At 41.8% G+C, this 7,941-nt stretch overlaps 1 pseudogene; it reads left to right on the top strand.

The window, feature by feature from the left end:
• Positions 1–4,184: 4,184 nt before the first annotated feature.
• On the top strand, positions 4,185–6,155 carry LOC133448993 (blue-sensitive opsin-like; annotated as a pseudogene).
• Positions 6,156–7,941: the final 1,786 nt, after the last annotated feature.

Below are 7,941 nucleotides of genomic sequence, written 5' to 3'. Positions count from 1 at the left end.
GGTAATTTACTCAACTCTAAGTAGTTTCACCTGGAGTTACAAGCGTGCGCCACAACTATAAAAAGCCAGTATCTATAGAGCCCTGATACAAGGATTCACCATGGCAACCGGCGACAACAAAAGATACACATACAGTATATCTCAAAAGTGAGCACACCCTTTAGATTTTTGCAAATATTCTGTCATATCCTTTCAGGGGATAACACTATCTTAATGAAACTTTGATATAACTTAAAGTAGTCAGTGTGCTGCTTGAATAATAGTATGGATTTATTGTCCATTGAAAATTACTCAGTACACAGCTGTTAATGTCTAAACAGCTGGCAACGAAAATGTGTACACCCAACAGTGAACATGTCCTAATTGTGCCCAAAGGGTCAATATTTTGTGTGACCACCATTGTTATCTAGCACTGCTTTAACCCTCCTGGGCATGGAATTCACCAGAGCTGCACAGGTTGCTTCTGGAATCTTCTTCCACTCCTCCATGACGACATCACGGAGCGCACGGATGTTGGACACCTTGCACTCCTCCACCTTCCTCTTGAGGATGCCCCACATGTGCTCAATTGGGTTTAGGTCTGGAGACATACTTGGCCAGTCCATCACCTTAACCTTCAGCTTCTTCAGCAAGGCCATTGTCATCTTGGAGGTGTGTTCAGGGTCATTATCATGTTGGAAAACTGCCCTACGGCCCAGTTCCTGAAGAGAGGGGATCATGCTCTGCTGCAGGATGTCACAGTATATATTGGAATTCATGTGTCCCTCGATGAAATGCAGCTCCCCAGTGCCGGCAGCACTCATGCAGCCCCAGACCATGATGCTGCCACCACCATGCTTGACTGTAGGAAAAACACATTTGTCTTGGTACTCCTCACCAGGGTGCCGCCACACACCCCGGACACCATCTGACCCAAACAGGTTTATTTTGGTCTCATCAGACCACAGGACATGGTAACTCATGTTCTTGGATTTATTGTCTTCAGCAAACTGTTTGCAGGCTTTCTTATGCATCGGTTTCAGAAGAGGCTTCTGTCTGGGGCGACGGCCATACAAACCGATTTGATGCAGTGTGCGGCGTATGGTCTGGGCACTGACAGGCTGACATCCCACTTCTGCAACCTCTGCAGCAATGCTGGAAGCACTCGCACGTCTATTTTTGGAAACCAACCTCTGGATATGACGCTGAGCACGTGGACTCAACTTCTTTGGTCGACCCTGGCGAGGCCTGTTCTGAGTGGAACCTGTCCTGGAAAACCGCTGTATGATCTTAGCCACTGTGCTGCAACTCATTTTCATGGTGTTGGCAATCTTCTTATAGCCAAGGCCATCTTTGTGAAGCGCAATAATCCTTTGTTTCAGCCGCTCAGAGAGTTCCTTGCCATGAGGTGCCATGTTGTCCAGCATTCAGAGAGAATTGTGCCCAAAACACCAAATTTAACAGCCTTGCTTATCATTTACACCTGAATCCTTGTAACACTAACGAGTCACATGACACCAGGGCAGGAAAACAACATCATTGGGCACAATTTAGACATGTTCACTATGGGGTGTACTCACTTTCGTTGCCAGCTGTTTAGACATTAACAGCTGTGTACTGAGTAATTTTCAAAGGACAATAAATCTATACTGTTATTCAAGCAGCACACTGACTACTTTAAGTTATATCAAAGTTTCATTAAGATAGTGTTATCCCCTGAAAGGATATGACAGAATATTTGCAAAAATCTAAAGGGTGTACTCACTTTTGAGATATACTGTACTTTTTCTTTTTTTTTAAACTTTATTTAACATTTCAATTTACAAAATCCCTTTGAGGAAAAATTAGTTTGCATCTGAAGATCCACATACTTCACGCCGTGTCCTTTTTCAGCCGAATGGAATTAGAGATTTTAATGCGCGCATACGGCGAATTTGAACAAGTTTTTTGAAAAAAAGAGTAACACCGCAGCACAGAATATAATATAAAATTAATTTAACAGATCTTTACATCATTCACCTGCAATCCTGTGGAACTCCTCCTTGGTGGCTTAGACAGGTTGATCATAAACCTGTCCAAGCCACCCGTCCCTTGAAATACGGAATTGTTCCGTAATTGGGAATTAAAAGTTGCGTTACGTATTGCAGTGTTTCCCAACCCTGGTCCTCGAGGCCCACTGTCCTGCATGTTTTAGATGTTTCCCTGCTTCAGCACACCGTGATACAAGTGGCTGTGTCATCAACAGAAGTGTCAAGACCTTGATGACAAGTTAATTAGGACCATTAATTAGAATCAGGTGTGATGATGAAGGGAAACATCTAAAACATGCAGGACATTGTGCCCCGAGGACCAGGGTTGGGAAACACTGCCGTATTGAACCAATACAGACACATATTATGCTCTTATTTATTTATGTAATAATATACAGGTGGAGGTCGGAAAATTTGAATATATTGCAAAACTTAATTCGTTCGTAGTAAATTCAACTTAAGGTGAAACAAATATTATTTCCCACTACATGCAAAGTGAGATATTTCAAGCCTCTATTTGTTATAATTTTGATGATTATGGCTCACAGTTTATGAAAACCCCAAATAAAAAATCTAAAAAAATTAGAATATATTATGAAATCATTAAACAATTCAATCATTAAAATTATAAAAAATAAAGGATTAACATATATTGCTCTGTCAGTACTGAGACTATGTAATATACATGTATTACGTGGTCTGATAACCATCTCCCGACGAATATTTATTGAGCTGCGCATTAATTCTGCACCTTCATCAATTGGGTCTTCATCAAGGACATGCCATGTTCGTGACGATGGACTTCTAATATACTGACTCTGTTTTTAATGACAGACGGCAGAACTTCGCCAAAACTCGCCTGCTGACTGAATGAATGAGGAAATCAAATGTGCGTGCGGCTCTGAAAGAGGCGGAGACGCAGAGAAACTCCAGGTTCATTCATATAAACCTGGTCCCGACCAGGTTAGGTTCAGAGAGTGTGTTACTACAGTAACCGAGAGCTTAAGTTACCTCTCTTTGTGAAACAGGCTAGAGTTACCTCTCTTTCTCTGGTTTGAGTTACCTCCCTTTGTGAAACGGAAAACTCAGAGTTTCCCTCATTTCAGGGTTAACAGACTCAGAGTTCTCACTAAACCTGCTTTGTGAAACGGGCCCCAGGTGTACTCTTCAAAGGTTAGCTTTTTTAGACTGGTAACACATGTTGTTCAGGTTAGCCGGTGTACAGGTACACTGGGTGATGTTCTGTACAGGGAATTGTATGTTCTTATCAGTGTGATTTGCAACTTATGAACTGCAAATATTACAATGATCAGATAGAGTTGTAATGCAATGTTGTTTTTGCGTTCACACAATTAAGCCCCGCTGCACGGAAACACCATCGGAGCATCGGTTGGTTGGACTGAGAGACTTCCACGATTACGCTGCCAGCAGGAACCCTTTAAGCTTTGTGACAAAGGCTGGATGACACAGAGAGGTAATGCAAACAGATAAACCAGAAGAGTGGATTACCCTGTACAAATAAGATTATCAGACATAAGTTTATGGAAAACTAGATTAGCAGGCAATGACCTGCTGAGCTGCTCACTCAGATAAGGAGGATTAGCCTGCTTAAAAAAGTTTTAATGTTATGAACAACCTTTTCATATCAACACACGCCCTTTACAGCCACCTCTAGGTGCGCCAAGGTGCTTTACAGAATAAAACATACAGAAATACAACATACAATCATAAGACAGAGCAAAAAATAAATAGGATAAAAGAAAAAGAGTAAAAAGTGTCACTACACTACTGGGTATTAAAAGACATTCTAAACAAATATGTTTTAAGCCTTGATTAAAAAAAATGTATACCAAGAATTACATATTGACATTTTGATCTATAATTACCTGATATTTCAACATTTGTAATCTTAGCTCGCAGCCTGAATCATCACCAGCTGATGCCACTCAGTAGGGATCTACGTCAATGTTTGAGATGCAGTCGGACAAGCATCACCTTTCTGGGGGTTTCCCGCCAAAAACACATTAACATTGCACTACAAAGAAATGAACAATTTTTAATTAAAAAACAAAGAAAGAGGAAGTTGTTGATCTTTCGCACCAGCCATACAATGCTTGAGAAACCTTTTCAAAACATCTTTAAGGGCTTCCACTCCTAATCAGGCGACCACATGACGACTGACGAAATGATCAGTTAATGAAAAATCCCAAGCAATTTAATTATTATCAAATCAGTTCATTGGGTGTGGTCCTATATAAATGTCAGGGTGTGGCCCTTGAGATTCATTCTTGTCTTCTTCTTACAGACTTCTTATCATTTAACACTGCTTGACACAAGTCTTTTCAGGGAAACAGAGCATCAAATAGAGCAAAATGAGACGTAGTACGGAGCTGCCAGAAGACTTCTGGATACCAATCGCTTTGGACACAAATAACATCACATCACTTAGCCCTTTCCTCGTTCCTCAGGACCACCTGGGGGGCTCGGGCATGTTCTATGCAATGGCAATATTTATGTTCTTACTGTTTGTGTTTGGTACCGCCATCAACATCCTCACCGTTGCATGCACGGCACAATACAAGAAGCTCCGGTCCCACCTCAACTATATCCTGGTGAATTTGGCTATCGCAAATCTTCTGGTGGCCATGGTGGGCTCGTCCACCGCCTCCATCGCCTTTGGATTCAAATATTTCGTCTTTGGACCTCTGGCATGCAAGGTTGAAGGTTTCACAGCAACACTTGGTGGTAAGATTTACGTTTTTGGGCAATGCACAGATTTCACATGGGCTCGACTTTTTGTTATTGGACCACATTATACTGATGGCTCAAACTCTCTCTGTGTTATTCCAGGTATGGTAAGTTTGTGGTCTCTTGCTGTAATAGCTTTTGGAAGGTGGCTAGTCATCTGCAAGCCGCTCGGTAACTTTGCGTTTAAGCCCGAACATGCTCTAGTTTGCTGTGCATTCACCTGGGTGTTTGGACTGTTGGCCGCAGTCCCTCCACTGGTTGGATGGAGCAGGTAAGACCCAGAACCAGAAGATGAAACCCTTCTGTTGTCAGAATAAGAACATGTGCTCCATGTTTGTTGCGCTGTGTTGTTGCAGGTATATCCCAGAAGGCTCATGTGGACCAGACTGGTACACCACCAACAACCAATACAACAATGAGTCCTATGTGATGTTTCTTTTCTGCTTCTGCTTTGCTGTTCCCTTCACCACTATCGTCTTTTGCTACTCTCAGCTGCTCATCACACTTAAAATGGTGAGAGAAATTGGATAGAAATCAGAGGTACTGAAATGTACACTGTATGTTTCCAGTCAAGTCCTCTCAGAACTGAGAAACTTTTGCGACTTCTTGCCACCAGGCAGCCAAGGCCCAAGCTGAGTCCGCCTCCACCCAGAAAGCAGCCTTGCAACCATACCGTCCTGCTTCTCCAAGGCCTCCACCGTCTACAACCCTGTCATCTACGTCGTCCTCAATAAGCAGGTGAGCTGGCTGACAAGTGCTAAGAATGCTGGGTTCAGTAACGAGAAGGTGTGATCAATTATCTGGGACAGGATGTAGATTGTTGCAAATTAGAGGAGGTGATGAGAGGGCATTAACGTCTTTGTCTTGCTCTATCTGCTGTTGATACGATATTCACTACACATTCTTTGTGTTTGACTGACTATGCAGAATCTTAAAAAAAATATCTGATGTGTTTAGATTTCAGTCCAAGGCCGGACTACTCCGCTGCAGTGTTTTAAAAAAACAAAACAATGTTAGGTAATTAAATAAATATCACCACAGGGCCATTTCTGGTTCATTCCTGCTGAACAAAATGTCTTTATTTGACTGCCGAGGTTATGAAAATGTTCCTCAATAGATGGTGAAGAATAAGGACAATATACAATTGAAAGGTAATCTGTTTTTTTTGTGATGTTTTTTGTTCCTTAGTTCCGAACGTGCATGTTGTCGATGCTGGGGATGGGTGGAGGGGAGGAGGAGACCTCCACAACACAGTCAGTGACGGAAGTCTCCAAAGTTGGTCCCGCGTAGCCGCCTCACACGCTCACTGGTTCCTCGGCTATTTGTAAATTACGTTGAATGTGGTTATATTTTGCCATGTGAAAGAATGTTGCAGTATTAGTAAAAGAGTGTTAGTATTCTGCAAAACTAAATAAACAAATAAATCAAATTTTAGTATTTTGTTTAATCTGTTATGTTTGAAGGTTTTCAGGTCCCATTTAGCAACGTCGGGGTTTGTTTGCCTTTGCACTGTGAGATTTTGCACACCTTTCAACATTTAAATGCCATTAAGGTAACATTTTTGTCCCATGCATAAATGTGGTCACTCGTCGAGACTGAAAGTAGTACAGATGACTGTCTCAATCAGCCAGGGCTACGGCTGGTTCATCTGGACTTCTCAAGCTTTGTCCTGTCGAACAAAGCAGGAGCTGGCCGTAATAGGATAGGAAAGCGTTTTCAAGTGGGAGTTTGTAATGCAATTAAGAAATTGAATTTATCAAGAACAACGTCACGCCAAAGTCTGCAGGAGCAGGACACTACTGCGGGGGAACGACACAATGGATCATTAAAGAGGCTGATCAATTAAGTGTTTTACCCAAAATACAGTTAAGTAAAGATTATTATCCCTCAAAGATCATGTTGATATTTGATGTTTCATTTCCAGAAATCTGTTGCCAGTCTAGCTTTAGGCCAATCATAAAACACATTTAAAAACAAGCGAGGTTCACCAAAGTGCTGACAAAAGTACACAACAGCAATAAAACACACACAAATAGCATGAGAAAAAGAGTTCATTAACTTAACTGAAAGCCAGCCAGCCCCCAGGCTTGTGGACAGTCTGATGTGTGAAGGTACGTTGCTCCACAGCTTTGGAGCAGCGATTGCCAAGGCGCGCTCTCCTTTGGTCTTTACCCCGCATCTGGGGACAACAAGGAGCCAAGATAATGACCCCAAACATGCATCTAAATTCGATCAAAACTTCTGAAGGGCATCAAGTTCAGAGGTTAGATTTGTGTCCTGTTGAGAAGCTCCGGAGGGAGCACACGGTTAATGTCCATGCTCAGTTTGGACAAACCAGAACAATTACCACGAAAGAACAGACTGAAATATATCAACAGACATTTTGCAACTTATTTCTGAGCTACTATAACAACTTCTGGTTAGTTTTAACTCACAAAAGCTACACTACAGATCATTAATTGTCAGAGAGCTAACAACATCTTCTTTTCTTGTTTTAGTTGAACCTAATAACCTATGAAGGCTTTTGGTTATCATCATTTCCTTGGAAAACAGATTAATTTGATTTCTTAAAGAGGTCTAATAGTTTTGACTTTAACTGTACAACAAAAAGGATTTAGCTGGGTCCTGTTTGGTGTCACATCAGTACTGTTTTACCTGCACGATCAGGAGCTTCATGCCATCACGAGGAAAGCTCTCCACTGGATCAGAAGTTTAAAATCTAAACATGCATCATCCACATCAAGTTGGATGCTGGACTTCTGCATACTATTTAAACATTTCTACTTCCTTTAGTTATGATAGAACAGGACATTTACTACCAAGCATGATGGCATTTTATTTTAAAGAAAATAAACAAATATAATAGAAGTGATGTTTAGACACTTAGGGAGTTAGAGGTTCTGCAGTTCTGTGTAAAACGCCTGCATGCGTGACTTCCTGGACCTCCCCTTCAAACAGGCTCCGGAGCTCACAGGGCTCTTACGTCGGCATGAAGTGAGAAGATACTGGCCAAGTCCGGGACTGAGGCACTAATCACTGCATTAGCAGAGAGGTGGCATAAGTTGTAATGTAAAAACATGTAAAGCTCTTAATCCTGTGTTTGAGCCAATTAAGTTTATCCGGAGTAATGGTCAAGGTTCCTATAAATGCAGCCTTGCAGGTATTCCCATCATGCGGAGAGAGG

This window comes from Cololabis saira, chromosome 8 (assembly GCF_033807715.1).
Source record: "Cololabis saira isolate AMF1-May2022 chromosome 8, fColSai1.1, whole genome shotgun sequence".
In the NCBI taxonomy this organism is placed as follows: Eukaryota; Metazoa; Chordata; class Actinopteri; order Beloniformes; family Belonidae; genus Cololabis; species Cololabis saira.
This window is presented reverse-complemented; position numbering and strand designations above follow the sequence as displayed.